Raw genomic sequence first — 19,359 nt, 5'->3', positions numbered from 1 at the left:
AAAAACCCATAGCTGCCAATCACATTTTTGAAAAAAAATTTGTAGGCTCTTTTAGAACGGATTACCGAATGAAATTCATGAATATATATACGAGTTTGATCTTTTCCAATCGTTTGTGAGAGCGGAAGCACTGGAAAACACCGATCTTTATCCCGAAAATTTATTTTAAATAACAATCGATAAGGATTTGATGTCACTTTTTCCAAATACGCATAACATATCAAGATTTTATTTTTCAATTCCCATTGCACATTATGAATCGGAGCATTCCTTCACGAAACTCGCTTTTATAAACAATAAATACAGAGCTTGTATGCAGAATGATAGACTATCAAGACCATCCATTTGCTGCATTGCTTCGGAGCAACATCCTGTAGGCAACGAATCTCAAGTTTTTCCAATAGTGGTAGATAATTTGATCGTTATTTTTGTGATCGTCGATCCTTGATTTTCTGATCACTCAAATACTATTACATAATTTTAAAAAATGTGCAATGAATAAAAATCCGTAAATAGTACTATCTCACAAATACTCTATTCGTTCAGTCTAACACACCATGTTTAATTCGTATGCTTGTCTTCGTATGTTCCAAAGACATTATCTCCACGCAGGATCCCGAAAAATGTGTGTAGCCACAGGCCTCTTACAGGTTAAGCCGGCCCTGAACATGTGACTCAACCTTGAAGGAGTTCAGGTTTCTTCAACCGCGGCGTACAATTGCGGTCAACCGAATTTGCGTGAATCCCAGTGTGTGTTCCTAAAAACGCACCGAGGCCTAAGTTGGCGACGTTATTGTAATGATTCGTGTTTCAGAAGCCCCGTTATTTGGTAATGTTAGTAATCTCTGTAATGCAGTAAATTATAATAAAGCAAAAGTAATTCATGTTATCAAAACTTGACAACTACAAAGTTATTAAAAAATTTACAATATAGTGATTTTTTTTCCCCCAAACATGTCGTCACGCTAACGTTACTAACTTGAGCCTCGTAAAGAGCCAAGGTTACGTAATCGCCGCGAAGTTCAGGCTGATGTTGAATGTTTTGATAGGTAATCTCTTTCTTTCGGGTTGACGCCTCGATTCGCCCTTGCAGCCGGTTATGCGCCGAGTATGTCGTAAGGCAGGTAAAAGCGGCGAGGTAGGGAGTAGAGTTTATCAGAGAAAAATCGGAACGCGAACGGAATCCTGGGGCTGCCGGCTAGCAGAGTGAGCCTTTCGAGCGACGAGGTAGGCGGCCATGTATTGATCGAACTTGCCAACGCCCTGGCAGTCTGGTATTCGGTCCCACCTTCCGCATGGGTCTCCTCGACAGGCGAACGAACACACACTCTCTCAGGAGTTGGACGGAACCGCTTGCGAACGGCGGTGAATCGATGTAGACGTGTTGCCACTCTGCATGTTGGGGCTGGCGTCGCCCTCCAGGTGGGTATAGGTCAGTGTAGAAAATCATTCGATGACTATTTCCGCGAGGTGTAGGAATCGCCGCCGCGTCTATTCACCAATTTCCTTGCCTCTGATCTCAGTCTTCGTTGATTCGATGACAACAGCGACGATAATAAAAATAATGACAAATAACCGAATAGCTTTTTCCGGTAAATTTAATGTTCAAGAGCTTACACCGCAAGATATTTTTCTACTCATGCAATGGTTACGGTACATGCACAGTCTTCGACCGTGTTTGTTTCTTCACCATAACCTAAAAATATAGCTCTGGGTACAAAATGAAAATGAGCTTTGCAGCCGTAATCGTAAAGTCTAGTCATATGTGTCACCATTATTCTTCTTGAGAACGTTCATTTGTACCAACTGTACTCTCTTGTAACTACATATTGCGATAATTTGATGTCCGTGAAAGAATAAATCGATTTTACCGCTTTGTTTAGATGAAAACAATTCAGTCAACCAAACAAGTAGAGTTACAATTAATGTTGCATAACCGGAAACTGCAGCATCGACATAATCGTAATCGTAGTTATACTAAATAGTTGCTATACTGTACCCATTTCACGACTTTCTCGTAACTACAAGCGATGATATTCTTTCGGTAAGTATGAAGTTTCGGTGATTATACAATCTGATAGATTTTCAACGAATGAAATATTTCGGAATACTGGTGAAGTAATTACGGAATTCTTGACGACCTGATCTATCGCAAAATGAGCGAAGTACGGCCAATTAGATGAAACTACACATCGGGAGTTCCATAAATTGGGCCAAGGAAACTCCTGTAGAAGTTTCAGCAGAATCCGTCACCCGGAGGCCTGATACTTTCCTTGTTAGTGAAATTGTCGAGAATGATTTTCTGGATAAAATGAGTAATCGTACAGTAAAATTAGAAGAATATACTTCAGATTTTTAAAAAATTTTGAAACTATTAGAAATGAAAAATTAATTATTTACATCTTGTCGGTAATTATAATATCTATTCTTCATCCATTTTGATGGAAATCATCGGAGCCTAAGAATATGTAAAAGCTGTATAAATACTCGATGCGTAACTAACTAGTTATAAAATTAACGAAAGAGTATCGATTCGTGACTCATCAACCTCTTCAATCCCCACTTTTGACTCTTCGTGTCTATAATTCTGTACATTTTTCGTTTCACCTCATTTTATCGATCGATCCAATCGGCTTGTTATTACAAGGAAGCATAAAGGATTTACGATTTATTGCCACGAGGAGAAAACGAGAGAGAGAGAGAGAAAGAGTGAGCGGTGAAAGACGGCTCCAATACACGTGAATTTTATTCCAGGGAATATTTTTTTTCTGAACCTGTACGTATCATCTGCATCTCGTGCCAAAAGTGTTCTATGCAAGAACTGTGCTTAATCTTTGGTTGACCTCAATTATTATTGTTTGGGATTACATAGCAAGTTCGTTTTATTTTCGTCGTCTTAATAATTTTGGTTGGCCAAAATTTGATAATCTTCGTTAATTTCATTACGAGACAGCTGTTGATCGTGTATCTATGAAATTATTATATCCGTAACCTACGAAGATCCCTTAAAATTCCAAAAATAGAAGACAGTGGAATTATAAACACAAGCTTGAATATCGATGCCGCATTTTAAATCGTTATAACGAGGTTAAAAATCTGGTAAATTCATCGGATTGGATTTCAAGATAGGTCATTTTCTTCAAACGAATTTTTATATAAATGAACCGAAACATTTTTTTTGCATCGTGTCAGCATCGAAGGATATTTGATTTTAACACATTGTGTTGATATTGATCGCATGATGAAAATATGGCACGTTAAATTGTTGTTGGGGAAAAAAAAAAAATCGAAAGTGAAATCGAAACAATGCTCTAGTTGTTTATTCATTTTGAAGCAGTTTGAAATGAAGTAACGATACCTACAGGATTTTCACTATAGTTCTAGCATTCTCTAGTTTTGTATTTTCAAAGATCCTCGCAGTTTACGAACAAACTAATTCAACAAGTATTCAGTAGCGTTTGAAAATATTCAAATGATGATCACGTAACAAAATGAATAAAAGCCATGGATTTTTAGCCAACAAGGCTTAATAAGTATTTGGCTAAAAAAATTTCGTAACAATCAAGTACTCCTCCACGGAGATCGTCACATGCTTTTGTTAGCAACGACTATTGTGCTGCGGATTTGTTTTCTTTTTTCGAAAATTCCAATATACGTCGAGGGGTTGGATCCACGTGTGTACATCGAATAGCTCGAGCAAAAAGTAGAAAACGGAAGAAAAGAACGACATTCGTTCTACCCTGATTGATGAGAGCTAATGTGAATTTTTTTGTCTTTCGAATATTTTCAGCATCAATTATGTTTCAGATTGCAATTACAATTTTGTGTAATCATTCTGCAGTTTCGATCCATTTTTCCCAAGTTTCGTTAATTTTTTTAATGGCCTGTATTCGCCATATAATACCGACTTGCCAAAAACTCAAATCTTATTTCAAACTTTTACGGTTATCGCAATAATATTATAGAACGATGAAAGAAAAGGAAGCGCTAAGTGCAAAAACTCCAACTTCAAGCGCATGAAATTTAGGGAATGAAGGGGGAAACATATATTCATCCAGCACTAAGGGAAAGGTGTACAAAAATGAAGACAAGAAATGGGTGGCAATCCATATTGTATCAATTCCGACGAAACTATTATACGAAATATAAAAGTAGGTGTGAATTATCTCTGACCAAATTGGTAAAGGTGACAAACAAGCGATCGATCATCGAACACGATAATTCTACGTTAAATCTTCAACTACCAAACTGACGGACGATTCATCTTGACCAGAATAAAATTTCTCACCAACTTTTTGGAGTCATTCTCAAACGTAATTATAGAAAATACCGCTCTTTTTCGGATACGATAATATACGACAGACACGATAACAAAAATGATGTATTCACATACGCACCTCGTGGTTGTCGTAGGTTTCTATTCTGCAACAGAAAGATGGAAACACTAAGTTAAGTTTAGGGTATAATACGCGTGCAGAAGGGGAAAGTGAAAATTATATAACAAATATGTAACTAGTGAAATTATCCCAGGGTGTATTTTAATCTTAGAAACTTGCATTTTAATCAAATTTACCAAATCGATTCCCAAAAATAAATCCTTTCCGGACGACGATCAGCTCGAATCAAAAAGAAAAATTACGTCGGGGTAGCAGCGTTTCAATGACGTAAGACGTCTTATACTACTGCCAAGAATTGCTCGGACGTCTTCTGTGTATATAGCAACTGTCTAGGCAGAGCGAGCCGATTTATATCCGAATATATATACTTGTGTGTACATATAGGTATATATATATTATATATATATACATAATCTGTCGAGTGTTAACGCAACTTCGGTGATGATTTAAAAGATTCAAATTGCTTGTTATACACATGCGTTGCGCGCCGTACGAATTTTTTTATTCATTTTTAGAATACAGTTATTATCATCGTCGACGATTGTATTTCAATAAAACAAAATGACGATCTGATAGAGTTTATGCGAAGACGAACGCGAGAACAGACAGAAAAAAAGAGAAGAAAAACATCAGTCAAAATAAATTGACGAGTTTGCGCGAGAGCTGTTTGCCAGTTTCTTTTTAATATAATAAGCTCAAGAATCCTAACGCCTATCCCGCGGGGATATAACGATATCTTGCATTTACCACCCGATAATAATAAACTTGAAAATGTTCCGTGGAATGTCCTTGGCCCGACAAAACGCACGATATATATAGAATTCCGAATTCCCAGCCACCGATGTAGTGGGTACACAAGTCGTACTGTTTTATTCCTTTTTCTTTTTATTTATTTATTTTTTTTGTTCTTTCGTTTCTTATATACGACGATCAGTCGAAAACGCTAGAAATTTTTCGTCATTCACTGTATTAGATCAAACAGCTGAAGTGACAATCTACATTTCACGCGTTGTGTATGTAACTGGCAAACACATACAAGTGTATAATACAATTGATCAAGATTTGAATAGACAATAAAAAAATTATTATATTTATTTCAATCAATATCGATGATCCGTATCGATATGTGGCAAAGTGCGTCAATTGCTAATTAGATAAGAACGTGACAGATTAGCGGGAAGATCGCATCGCCCGTAAGAATTGCAAATTATCATGTTTCGTACAGTGCATGTTACATAACGCATGTAATTATTAACGTATTTCAATATTCAGGGCTTTCCAGGTTTTGGTATAGGCCAGGTTTCAATAGATTTGAACATAAACACAATCCTGAGAATAGAGTAAGTGTTTCGACGACAGTGCAGTTGACATGTTCGTATTCATGATTTCCAATGTTCAACATAACAACATTTTTCTCTGCCTCGATCAATTGATTACAAACAATTCCAATAACAATGATTTTACAGTCATGATGCAGCTAATCGTGTGCAAACGTAACGCCTCATAGGTAGGTATGCACACACGCATCGGTAGCTCAACTACAGGGGATATGGGATTAGCAACGTGATGCGAAATTCTTAGACGATTTTGAAGAATTGATCTTTCATGGCGCTAGATTGATCGATTATTATTCGATTTTTCAACAATACAATTATTATCGATTCGATTAATTGTGACCACGTGAGTAACATAAGAACTATCCCCAGAAAAAATTTGATGTTGGACCTGTTTTGTATTCTAAATTGAGAGGAGATATTCTATTAGTAAACACGCCTGCCTCTCATTTATACATTAAGCCAAAATCATTTTGCTGTTACGCTATTGATATGATTACGTGGAGGCCACGGAACGCTTTAAAATTCAGTCAAAAGCTACCAAAATTAGCGCCCTGCATATCGGTAATGAACGCTATTAGGAACTAGTACGTTATTTTTAACCGGGTCTAGGCCACTTCTCAACTGCGATACGTGACGACGCTAACTTTATTGAATTAGCTCAATTATTTGAGACCATATTTTTCCCATTTCACCCGATGTATCCATTTCTCAACGTAGAGAAATACGCGAAACCAATCGATTATCCGAATCGATTCTCTTATCATTTCCGACACACATCCACCGGCCGGAATCGATCCTGGCCCTAGCGGTCCTACGTAACTACATCGAGGCCGGACATTTGTCGCGAGAGCGAAGCGCCGCAGCGCCGCCGCGTGGCGGCTCCCGGTACTCGTCGGCCAGCGCGCGCGTGTCGGTTGCACAATTCAAACTCTGCTTCCAGCCAAAATTCAATTTCCACTGTTTCAAGCAGTGTACCGTGACTTGCCAGTTTTTCACGCGTTGAAGGGTTGAATTACGCGGTGAATTATTTAATGAATATTTAAAAAAAAATTCAAATATGCCCAACACTGCCTTACGGCGTATGCAGCATGCATATATCTTGATTACACGTATATCGGGATGTTGAAATTTGTGGGCAGTGGGTTCGATCCTTTTATATCCTTTAGGCACGCATGCTGAAACGATGTAGTATAATATGTACGAAGCTGCAAAGAATAAGGTATGAATATTTCGAAAAGGGAGGTTACAGTTCTTAGATTTGTGGCGTTTGTAATATCGTTCGTTTCATTCTCGTTTTTCATTTGCAGAGATATTTTAACGAACGATAGATTGACACGATAGGGATAAAACAGGCATAATTACAGGTGTGCGTGATTAGGGAATGCAAGAAAATTCACAGCTATGAATATGTGCAGATAGTTGATTTACGTCCGTGCTAATTGACGCCGCAATGTCTTTGTGTAATTTGTATACATTTTACATACGTACGTACACGTATGGTGCATGCGGAGACGACTCGATGATGATTTGAAGAATCTTTTCAATTTTAAAACGGTACCTGCCCGTGGGAGCCTACCTTTACAATTCGGGATGAAAGGATCAGTCGATATATGTCTACAGTGTGTTTTGATAAAGTTGTGCGTGACAAGAAAGAGAGTAGAGTTTATTACAGCCATGGGAAATATTCCCTAAGTCAGTACAAGGCAAGTGAATACAATAAGAAGTTCGCTATAAAAATAATATGAGGTAATAATAAAATTACTCAATATAATTCAAGAATAACGTAGGTAACTTCCGCGAGACAGAGTTATCGCTGGAAACCTTGAAGAAAACGTGAAAATAAAGGTGTGTGAATAGAAAAGAAATAGGGATAATAGAGAGAGAAGGAGGACGGTGTAGACGGAAAGGAGATAAAAAATTGTGAAAAAAAGTGAGAAAGGACGTGAAGTGTTTCGCAAACGTTTATCAGTGGAAAACAGTGTCGAGTTGGTTTTGAGAAATGCGGAAAGGATATAAAGGATTCGATCACGTTGTAATTGTTTCTTGAAAAATCCCGTCCGACTAACTGAAAAAAGCAGTCACCGGTATATGAAAGATCGAATTTTCAGCTTTGCGAAATAATTTTTTACTTCTGAATAACCTTTGAACCTAACTTTCTTCTTTCAGCAAAATCATGAGTCCGATTTCTTATACTCGACGAGGTTGAAAAATGTTGTAACGTTAATATATGGGTCATTCCACCAATTATTGACTGAAGTTGTGCCGGGGGGTCTGAACTCTGTATAACAAAAAATTTTATTGAAAAGTGCATAACAAAGAGAGCTTTCATGATTTGTTTCAAATTTTTTCGTCGAACCCTTTCGAAGATACAGTAGATCGAAAATTGCAAGATTTCCAATTGTTGACTTTAGATATTAAAAATATCAATCCCTTGTAAAATTTGTAAAAATATATTGAATAATGATTTTTGTGTAAAAAAAATCTGAGCGTTCTGAAAAAAATATTTTCAATTTCCTCCAGTGTCGGGAAAACCCTGAAAAATGGGGTCAAAAAGTAAAAAACGCTTTTTCTACCAATGTGTCATTTTTTATATTATTTTCGAAAAGTTCAGACTTTTTTACACGGAAAATGTATTTTTTTATTTTGGGAATATTTAAAATAAAGCATACAATAATAGCAAAATAAAGTAAAAAATTTTGTGATGAATTGCCGATCTGTATTGTGCTGCCGTCACAGTTTTTCTAAAAAAATATTTTAAAAAATATAAAAAATGACACATTGGTAGAAAAAGCGTTTTTCACTTTTTCACCTCATTTTTCAGGGTTTTCTCGACACTGGAGGAAATTGAAAATATTTTTTTCAAGAAGCTGAGATTTTTTTACACAAAAACCATTATTCAATATATTTTTAGAAATTTTACAAGGGATTGATATTTTTAATATCTAAAGTCAACAATTGTAAATCTTGCAATTCTCGTTCTACTGTACCTGCGAAAGGGTTCGACGAAAAAATTTGAAAAACGTCATGAAAGCTCTCTTTGTTATGTACTTTTCAATAAAAAATTTTGTTATGTAGAATTCAGACCCCCCGGCACAACTTCAGTCAATAATTGGTGGAATGACCCATATATAACGTTCACTCATTACCCGGAAAAATCGTTACTTTGGAAGGTTAGAATTCGTTCTTAAATTTAGTAAAAATCGAAAAAGCAAAACGCAGTAGTATTTTGGAAAATTGAGTTCTTCAGACTCATTACAAAATTATAGAACAGAAATTCTTCTCTAACGTTTAGTTATCCCAACGTTACTAACTTTCATCTCGTAAAACTTGATAGATTAACCCAACATTTCTTAAATTCTCTCCACTTTTTCTTCCCTTGATTCATAACGTAATTCAAATACCCTAATATTCCCAACATTCTTTACTGAAGTCCGTAAAGAAGGGAGAACGAAGAGTTGAAGGGTGAATTAATTATAGCAACAACGTTTAATACTGCGCATAATTGTGAAAAACCCCTCAGGGGACTTGAGGGTTGATGCAGGCATCAAGGTGCATCACCGTTTCATGACTTGGCATGATAATTACGAGGACAGCGAGCCGGATTCGTTGAATGTTTCGTGCAGCGGAAATCAATCTCGTCTACGTATTCTACCCTGCTGTATACCCCGAAGGCATTTGCACTACGTGAAATTCAAACCAACCACGCGTACGTCCGAGGAACGACGAAATTTTCAATCCCAACGGATGCAGGTTATAATTGAATGTCAATTTTAAATGATCGATACAACTACTGAGTGACGCCTCGGTACCGCCGGTTGAAAATCAAATCCGTGTCCCCCCTTCCCTTCCGCGAATTCAAGAGGAAATCGAGGGAAATTTCAGACGAACCAGATAATGAATGTCAAGCATTTGAAATCGCGAAAATTTCAGAGTAAATATACAATAAAAGGCGGAGAGGAACTGGGAAGAAAAGAAGTCGTGCGGATTGTTGATTTTTTTTTCTTCCATGGATGATCAAATATTTATATCATATAATCGTTCAAATTCGCGGGAATTTACTACCAGCTCAGTGTAGTGTTCAAATGAGTAAACTCTGAAGATTTATTTCGAGTCTTAGCCCCGGAGCGAACAATAAAAACAGAAATAAATTTGAAAAACGAATATGCGGATTCGCGCGATGGTCTGATTGAGCGATAAAGTGGTTATCAACCTTCATAAATTGAGTTGCGTTTTTTCGTAATTGCGAATACGTTATACTTGAAGCCCCGGCGAAAGAAAGACAAGGAGAACGAGAACGAGAGATAGAGAGAGAGAGGAATTGTTTCCAAAATTAGATTATCTATAAGTATAGCGTGAGGTTTTATGGAGTAGGTAACTAACCCGCCATTCACCCATCCAACTTCCCTTCCATCTTGTGCCTACAGCTCGGTTTCCCTGCTAAATTGACACGTGTGCAACTCAAAGTGGTCCAGGAGCTCGGAACTCGGAAAGCTACCAAAGGTTATTTATACGCTGCTCACAGACCGAATAACATCATCTTGGTAGGTATTGGCCAGTGACTCTCAAATTCTCGAGTATGACACACACACACATAAATGTACGCACAACCATCAACCATACCTACACGTGTCTCTAATGGTTTCTCCAGATCAATCTCTCTTACATAAACGTCCACGGCACAATATGTATTGTCCACACACACGTAGCGCGAAACGGTGAAATAAATTTCAATGCGAATTAAAATTGCATAGGTCTGAAAAAAAAAGTTTTTTCTCAGTTGCATGGGATGTTTTTGGTAAAAATCACATTTTCGAGTGTGCTGAATCCAATAATCACTTCCATTTTCCTCCATCACGTAGAGTATTCTTGCTAAATACAAGGTTTTTGCATGAAAAAAAGTATAACAATAATGAAAAAACTAGCATTTTATTACTACGAGCATTTCTTTTAAAATTAAACTAACAATTTCTTTACGAAACGTATTTAACATTTCGTGTTCATTCTTTTCGCCCATGAAACCTTTTCATCGTCTCTTTGATACACCTCCGAAGACGCTTCCGCTTTCCATTTTCTGTTACCCTACTTGTATTTATTCGTGAGTCTCACTCTAATACATATAAAATGAAAGTAAGAAATCACTTTTGCGTGGGATTTTTAGAATCGAGAATAGGATAACAGATTTAGAATCAAACGGGAGTTTCACCCCTAAATGAAACTACAAACACGAGTTCAAGAAAAAACCTGACGTGATGGAACTTTTTGATTATTTTTCCCGGTTTCAGTGAGTGAAAATCATGAAAGACAATATAAAAAAAACCTGTACAGTTTTTTGGTTACAGACCTGTGTGGGCAGCAGATTTTTACCGAGTGTAAATTTTTAATTGTCTCTGTTCTTTCATTCTATTCCAAGAACAAAAGAAGTCATTTTCTCCTCACTAGATGTCACGAATTGTAAACCCACGGCGCGGTCTGAAACCTCTTTGGCATAAAGTAAATACTTCCTAGTCATACTTTCCCTGTCAGATCAATTATAATATGTCAAGTATAATTTTCCGCACTATTAAGCATTGATTTTCCTCTTTGAGGTGGGATTGTCATGTTTCATCTGTAGTTTAGTTATCTCATCCCAAGAATTTATCAACGACACAATACACGAAGCCTCAATTTTTTAATAAAACTTCTGGGACAGCAGCGGATTAAAAAAAACACGTTGCGCGTGTAGTCCAAAAATGTTTTCAGCTCTGAATTTATTTCTGATACGGCGTTACTTCTTGTGACGTGGCTGACCAATCACAAACTATCAAACTTGCATGATCGCGTAGTTCTGGTCGGAGGCTGAGCTGACGCAGGGCGGATGCTGGATCACAGAAACTATAGTACTGTAGGTCAGCCCCTTGACACACGGTGCTCAAAGTGGTTCGCAAAATGTCCCTCGATTCTGCCGCCAATTTCCACCACTAGTGGCGCTAGTAGTTACCTGACGAGCTTGCGCGCGGTCAGCGAAGGCACCGAGCGTGTCAGAAGTCTACTACTAGCGCCACGTAGAGAAACTAAAAAACGGGGACAAGTCGCGTCCAATTTTTTAGTATACGATCAGTGGTGAGTGTCAGGAGGCTGCTGTAGGTACTGTACCGTATTTACGTACTAGGTCAAGTTAAAATATCGTTCGGTATGCAGTTTTCGAATTATAAAATTAGATGTAGACTACCTGTGGCAGTGATCATTCTCGCGAGTTTGCGACACTTGGACGTTAAGGGGAAGTCGGACCTTCGAGTTTTACAGACAAATTCTGAAAACCGTGTCACAGGCTTTTTCATCCCCTGAGGGACAAAGTTGCTTCCAACTTTGGAAAATGATTGTAGGGTTTATGATCGTCGTTATATGGCCACCAAGAAAAGTTTGGAACATTGATGGAGAGATATGAGAAGCATGGGATTCAGGTACGGGGAAATCGTGCCATAACCTCAAAACGAGTAAGAATAAGCTGCAAGAATATTTACTGCGCTGCTCCGGTTAATTTTTCGAAACTTATTTTAGTGACCGCACAGGCACAACTACAAAATTCTGTCATCTTCCGAATTATAAAACACTTTCCTCACTCATGAGTGGAAAAAAGTGTAAAATACGATTGGCCTACTCGGTCGGTAAACTCCATCATCCTCGTAATAGGCCGACTGCTGTTACCCTGCTTGCATTAAGATACCCGTGGGAAAAGAATTAAGCTCTGTGGATGCGGGCTGGTTTAAAATGTTGATGAATAATTGACTGATCGGCTTCCAGGCCATTAAGTGTATGATATTTTCACATTTCGAACATTGAGTGCAGAAAAAAAAAGGATGGCAATCTCTCAATAAGCGTAGTATTGTTATCATTTTCACGAGCACGAAGCATGAAGACGACAGAGCCACCACTCTACGGCACTTTCCACAAAATGATGTAGGGGGCGAAATTTGCTCATCACGATCTTTTGTATCCCCCGTTATTCGCTTGTCTTTTCCCTCTGTTTTTTTGTTTCACCCTCAGGGACGTAGGAAGAGTTTATACATCGTGCACTGTGGAAATCCCGTCAAATAGGTATACGAGGACTCGCTCGTATCAGTATCAACCTTGTGCCTATACCATAGCTAATTAACAACGAAGCGACGTTGGGAATCGAGTTAATTAACGAGATGAAGGATATAACTTCGCCCGAGTAACTATATGCCAACGTGTATCCGCATACGCGTCGCCGCTCTGGCAGTAATTGACCGATTTTCAGTCGAAGAATTATCTCGGTTCAAAAACAAAAATTACAAAAAAAAAAAAAAAAAATTGCGAGAGCTTGGATTATTCAGGTCGCAGGGTAATTATAACGATACTGAATTTAGAGAAAATACGATTGTTGACGCATCTGTTAGCCGCGGGCATATTACTCAATGTTAGCCTGTCATTTCGGTATTGGAAATTATTATCTCGTCAGTGAATAATTTCCCCCCGGAACGTTTCCTTTTTCATAATCGTGCCAAAAAGCCCTGACCTTTATTTTTACCACATTAAGGTAAGTGCACCAGTTATTAACACGTTTGGACCCAATTATTGACCCTTTTATTTTCCAAAATTATAAAGTGATGGCACAAATGACGAATTTCTCGATGACTAAAACCAATTGCTACAGGGCGAGACGCTGAAAATTTATTTTCTGGTAATTTTATAACTAAAGATCAAACAGATACAACAAAAAAGCTCAATAATTGGGACAAGGTCAGTAACTGGTACATCTTACTTTAATATAGAATTAAAAAATTCAACACGTATGGATCGCGTCGTTTCCTTTTTTTTTTTTTTCTTACATCTATCTGCGTCTATCTGTATAGGCAGATGTTATGACACACGTTATAATATGTACACCACACGCGTATATTCGAAACAATTAACCATTTTTGTGACAAGAGTTATGTGCGTCACTCTACATAGATGTGTAAACAAGTGAGCTCTTCTGCAGTTCAAACATTTATTGTTATCTCACTCTCTCTCTCTCTCTTTCTCTTGGGGGGCGGGGGGGGACGGAAGGGTGAGAAGAAAAAAAAAGACTTAAAACGTACAAAGCCATCAAACAAACGTCATACTTTTAGTTTTATCTTTGTGATAGAAGGCGGGCGCGCGGTGAACGTCTTTGCGGTACGTTTGTTTGAATTCCTTGAATTTGATTAGCAAACCTCTGAAGATCCGACGTCACAGTTAAACAGAAGCTGCGTAAATTAATCGTTGATTAATGTAGTCGTCCCGCGGTAACAGTATGCGTACGAATTATTGTTATCACCGATGTGCGTAAATTGTGTCAATTGTTACATACGTAGAAACGGTGAGGGAATCGAAAAAAATAATTCATAATACACATATAGATGTCATTGTTAGATGAAAGGGAAAATTGGTTACATCAAAGTGACATGACTGTGCTATAAATACATTAAATATATTTTGTCGTTTGAAAAGATTTGGGTGAAATAGTTCTTTTTTTTCTTTTTACGATAACATAATGCCTGTAGAATCAAGTTTTCCTGGAAAGGTAGTTCCAGCTTGAAGGAGTTGAACGTCCAGCGATATCGACTGAATTATCGTTATAACGTACTGATAACAAGATAAACAACGTCAGGTAAGTGTCACATTGCAGATAGAAATGTGCGTGTACAATTATTATACATATAGTAAATGTGCTCATGGTTACATGAATATAAAAGTAGATATTTGAAAATACATCGAAATGTACGTACGTGACATTATAATAATATTTAAAAAAACTTGAAATTCGGTCAATATTGTCCGAGGAAAGTTTTACCATCTTCCATAGTGTATAATATATGTTTTCTTTACATGAATTTATTTTCTGCGGGGCAAAACATTATCTACTCCACGTTTTCACGATGTCAATAAAATTCGATAATGATCATAAAGAGTCCGTCGATCGGCAGAATAAATGGTTAATAAACGTTCACGATCCAGCCCAAAGGATCCTATAGGACCATTCAAAAGAAAAAGAAACTCTGTATATATTCATGTGGATCAATTTTAGTTCATCATCACCTTCATTGTCATCATCATCATCATCATTCTCTTACGTATGAAGAAACGTGAAGTTCAAAGAAAATAAAAAAATTAAACAAACATACAAGATATAAGAAAAATTTAATTCTTTCTCGTTATTTGGATAAGACATTCCTATCTCGATTTATTTTTATTGATGCTGTAGACATGTTGACTTGACCTCTCTTCATAATTTGGCTATATGTATATCTTACCGTGGGACTACTGTTACATTATATATGAATGAGGAAGAAAAAAAAAACATTTCACGCGATAATTGACGCAATTTCATCCAACAACTTCATCTTGCCGAATCATTCCTCGCGTCGTGCAGTTTTTTTTTTTTTTTTTATCCATCAGTTTTCTAACATCAAGAGGTTAGGTAGTCCAGATTTTTAGATTCGAAAAATCCGTAACATATCGACAGGTAATAAAATTACCATGAAAACAGTTATTCGTCCGAATGCTTCAGTTGAATGAAAACTTTCTTGCATAATATTGATCTTTCTTGACGAACGAACAGAAGCGTATTTCGCATTTCGCATGGCGCATGGCGCTCTCGCGAGGCGGCCAAAAATTACGGTACCTGCACACACAGAAGAGACACGAACTGCAAAGTTCTTGAGGATTGAGGAGATCAGAGATTAGAGTTTTGCGATGAGCAGCGAACCAATTTAATTGTAAGTGCAGACGGTATTTAATGTACCACACATCGGGTTCCCTCAGAAGTTAACAAAGTGGTTGAAGCGTCTAGTGCAAAACGGGTTCGCCCGTTTCAAATCACGGAGGGTTGAGTAATGCCTCGATGATATATTCGCCGAACTAATTATCATCTTGGTTTATTTGTTGCTGGGTATAAACCAGGCTGCTGGGTTTACGAGGTGGGCTTGAAAGGTACATACGTAAAATATATCCATTGTCTCAAGCCGTAGGCGACAGAAGCAGCAGGCATCCGGCCAAGTGTAATTACATGTCGTATATACCTTGCACGAGCATAAGACTGCATATCCATCGAGGCGCGAGGCTCCAAGAAAAGAGTCGAAGAGAGTCTCACCGGAAGTCGGATGGTAATGGAGGAATCAGTGGAGAATCCTGCAGGTGAAAAATGACGGGGTGGGGGTTGGAGGGAAGCGATGTGAACGGAGTAACGGCATTAAAGTTTGGTAAGAGGATCGAACTTGACTTTGAGTAACTTAACACTTGGTTCCTCAACGGCTCTGGAAAATGGCGGAGAGGGTTGGGCGAGTGTGAAGGAAAGAGAGACAGACCGAAGCTACCAACTGTGGCCGTCTCTGGACCTGCATGGTTATTTTCGGATGGTTTACGCCACCTTCAGCTTGTATACACGTGTGTGTGTTATGTTAAACTTAACAGTTAACCATTGTTTAGCAATATTACTCATCGTTTTATCTATTCCCTATAGGCAGCGCGACGTGGACGGATGGCTTTTCGCTATTCTATTTCCATGGTGAATCGCGAACACCTTTGCGAACCTTGAACGATTGCCCGTCCTCCTCCATAGTCGACAGAAAAAACACCCACCTTACGTACTCGCGCGAAAAAACGTATTATCACTTCAATTTCCGCGAAATTTACCAGATAGTTCCAGAAGCATCCGTTGGTGCTGGTGCTGGCAACGTGACGTCATTCGCCTGCAGCGAATCACGCGAAACGCGCGGATTTTCGATCGATGAGTTACGATTAAAAGTCGACGGTAGTTTAAACTTTTAAATTAATTAAAGAAAACGCAGCGCAGTCATGCAACGGTTTTCCAACGAGAAATCGACTTCTGATACATACTACGTCTATGTTACAACGTAAATTCGTTCCGTGTATGTTACGTGACCAGAGGTCTGAAGCGGGCAGTAATCCTCGAAATATTTCCGGTACTAAGCTACCGTCCAACCTCGATCTGATCCAACTGTTCGGCCATTGTTCGAAGGAACTCCGATCGAGCTGCGGATTTTAATAGAAGGAACTTAATTCCTCGGCGATCCGTGCAGGTTACTAGCTGTATCATACGCGTATACACATATTCAGTTTATATTCGGACCGGTGAGATTTTGTTTACGAAGCTACTGGTGGTAATCGTCGACATCATTAAGGTAATGAAACGATAGGTCTGTTCAGCATCAACTAACGATAAGACTGAACATAGTATGGCTTCACCTCGCCTAATACACCAACCGAGCTGCATGGATACCCGGGTCAACGATATTCTTAAACCTCGTTGAACAAGGTATATGCCAATGGTATATCAGGCGCAACTTTGCCTGCCATATTTCTCACTGTGACTACAGACAAAATTTATCAGACCGTGACTTCACAGCGGATCTTGTTTGCAAATTGTCCACACTAACATTGGTTTAAAGTAGTCTAATTTTCTCACCATGGATCTTAAGTATGTATCAGCCGTAATACGGTTCAGCCAAAAAATGTCCGATCGAAAAAATTGCGGAGTCAAGTTGACTCGTCAGGTTTAAAAATGTGGAAAACAACAAGAAAGAGTGAATTTGCAACGGGAAGACTTCAGTTGACAAGATATTTTTAGACATCATGTTATTCTGCCTTTCTTTCTTTAATGAAAAAACTGCAACCGTGTATGCATGTACAATTTCAATAAATAACAATTTTTGTCCAACTCTTAAATTAACTGTACAAACTTGAAATCAACACAAGTTATAGTAAACTAATGCTGTATGCCAAAATATGTTCGTTTTACCAAAATATCATATCAAGTGTTTTATGTGGAATTCATTTACAAACGGAGCGAGCCATTATCAATTGAAATTGGACATTTTTTCTATACCAGGATGATAGACCTCTGATAAAACTTATCGGGCATTAATTCGGTGATTGATTGTAAACTTCGGTATTTGATTTTGCACTAAATACATCCTTAAATCGTTGCATGCAATCTAATTCAACCTATCTTGACTGACTACAAACTAATTATAACGTTATCACATGTGTTGGAAATTCCCTGACGGTGGGATTATTTGTCAGCTTTTAGAACGAGTGGATATTGTTTCTCGCTTTCGTCACAGAAACCGAATAAAAGCTACGTTTTCTTCCTCTTGGGATTTCCTTGGTAATAACATTCATCTATATTTCAGCTCGAGTCTGCGCGGCTGTTGTGGAATAATTACTTCAAACACCGGAAAACCTTATCGTTTCAAGAGCAATTAAATATGTGGTGAAATGTTGAGATAGTGAAAGATACTAAAAGCAAAATCCGTACATATTGTTTCGGTATGAAATATCATTCTCTTACCCAGAGCCCTTTGAATTTCACCTTCCAACTATAAAATTACCTTTCCAACTGAATGTGAAGTTTTATTTTCAAATACACCGATTGAGTTTAAAAAGTATGTTATTAATTTTTCGACCGAGGTTTCAGATGGGAATTGAGAGAATTATATACGTCATTGGATAGACATTGCGTCTAACGGAATGAACGGATCCATAACATGCCTCCGGATATCCAATGGATATCTACTCTGGTATTCGCCAAATATCTTGTTCCTTAAATATCCTATATCGATATCTAATCGACGTATCCATCCAAGTTTTAAATATTTACGAATCACTGTGTACGTACGCCGTCAGTTACACAAATGGTGGTTTCTATTATCGTTTCACTGACAGTTTTCGCGAGGAATTACTTTGAAGACGAACAATGATACAGGGAATGCTCAAAATTCTTTACCGCTAATTTATCCCGAGTTTAATAAGGCAACAGAGAAAAAAAGTACCTGCGCACTGTTCTCGGCTGTTATTTAAACAGATGGAAGCGATAAAAGTCGATTAATTGTATGGCTATGGCTAAGACTTCGCAAGGTTCAATTCGTCACTAGACCAAACATTTTTGAAGATGGGATAAATTGTAAAACAATAAATAAACAAATGAAAATGCCAGGGGGGTTTGAGAAAGAAGTTTAATTCTTTTTTATTCCAATTCTTCCGAGCTATTCACTTTTGGGTACAACAACCGGTTTCTATGATTGTGCAGATAGTTAACTAGTTCCGCGAATACCTTCAAACGCGGCTATTACACGGTGGATTGCGCAGAAGACCGTTTCGCATTGTTCTAGGAAAATTGAGCCAAAAGTTTTTAACGAAGTTACACGAAGACAAAGGTTCACTCACGACCGTGTTTCCTGGATCATTTCAGCATGCGTAACTTCCGCCGATATGATAATCATTATCGGTGCTCATTATCTCGTTAGACACATTCCCTGATCGCATTAAATGTACTGGAAATTCGATTCAGAGAGAGGAAGAAAACAACGGAAAAAACTTGTGTAATTAGATACTATACTTAGGTTATACTCACACTGAAAATATAGTACGATATAAATATACCGAGAAATTAATTGGATGTATGAAATGTACGGTATGGTAAACAAAAACGTTCAAATAGAAACGTAATTAAGCACAGGCTTAAAACGTCTCACTGAATCTAACCTAAAAAAAGTAACTCATATATATATATATGTATATAAACTCCACATGATACAGGAACAAATATTTGGAACATTGATTTTTAACTGTACACACCTTAT

At 37.8% G+C, this 19,359-nt stretch overlaps 1 protein-coding gene across 15 annotated transcripts in view; it reads right to left on the bottom strand.

The window, feature by feature from the left end:
* The window catches only part of LOC124182522 (plasma membrane calcium-transporting ATPase 3), a 125,630-nt gene that overhangs the window by 86,868 nt on the left and 19,403 nt on the right, over positions 1-19,359 (bottom strand). For 14 of the 15 annotated variants that reach the window (XR_006870790.1, XR_006870791.1, XR_006870795.1 and 11 more), the window contains one exon: positions 4,398-4,422. The exons of the other annotated variant lie outside the window; for it this stretch is intronic. The gene's annotated coding sequence lies outside the window, so the exon portion shown is untranslated. The remainder of the gene's footprint in view (positions 1-4,397; positions 4,423-19,359) is intronic. 15 annotated transcript variants of the gene reach the window in all.

The sequence above is a fragment of the Neodiprion fabricii genome, chromosome 5 (assembly GCF_021155785.1).
Source record: "Neodiprion fabricii isolate iyNeoFabr1 chromosome 5, iyNeoFabr1.1, whole genome shotgun sequence".
Taxonomy (NCBI): Eukaryota; Metazoa; Arthropoda; class Insecta; order Hymenoptera; family Diprionidae; genus Neodiprion; species Neodiprion fabricii.
This window is presented reverse-complemented; position numbering and strand designations above follow the sequence as displayed.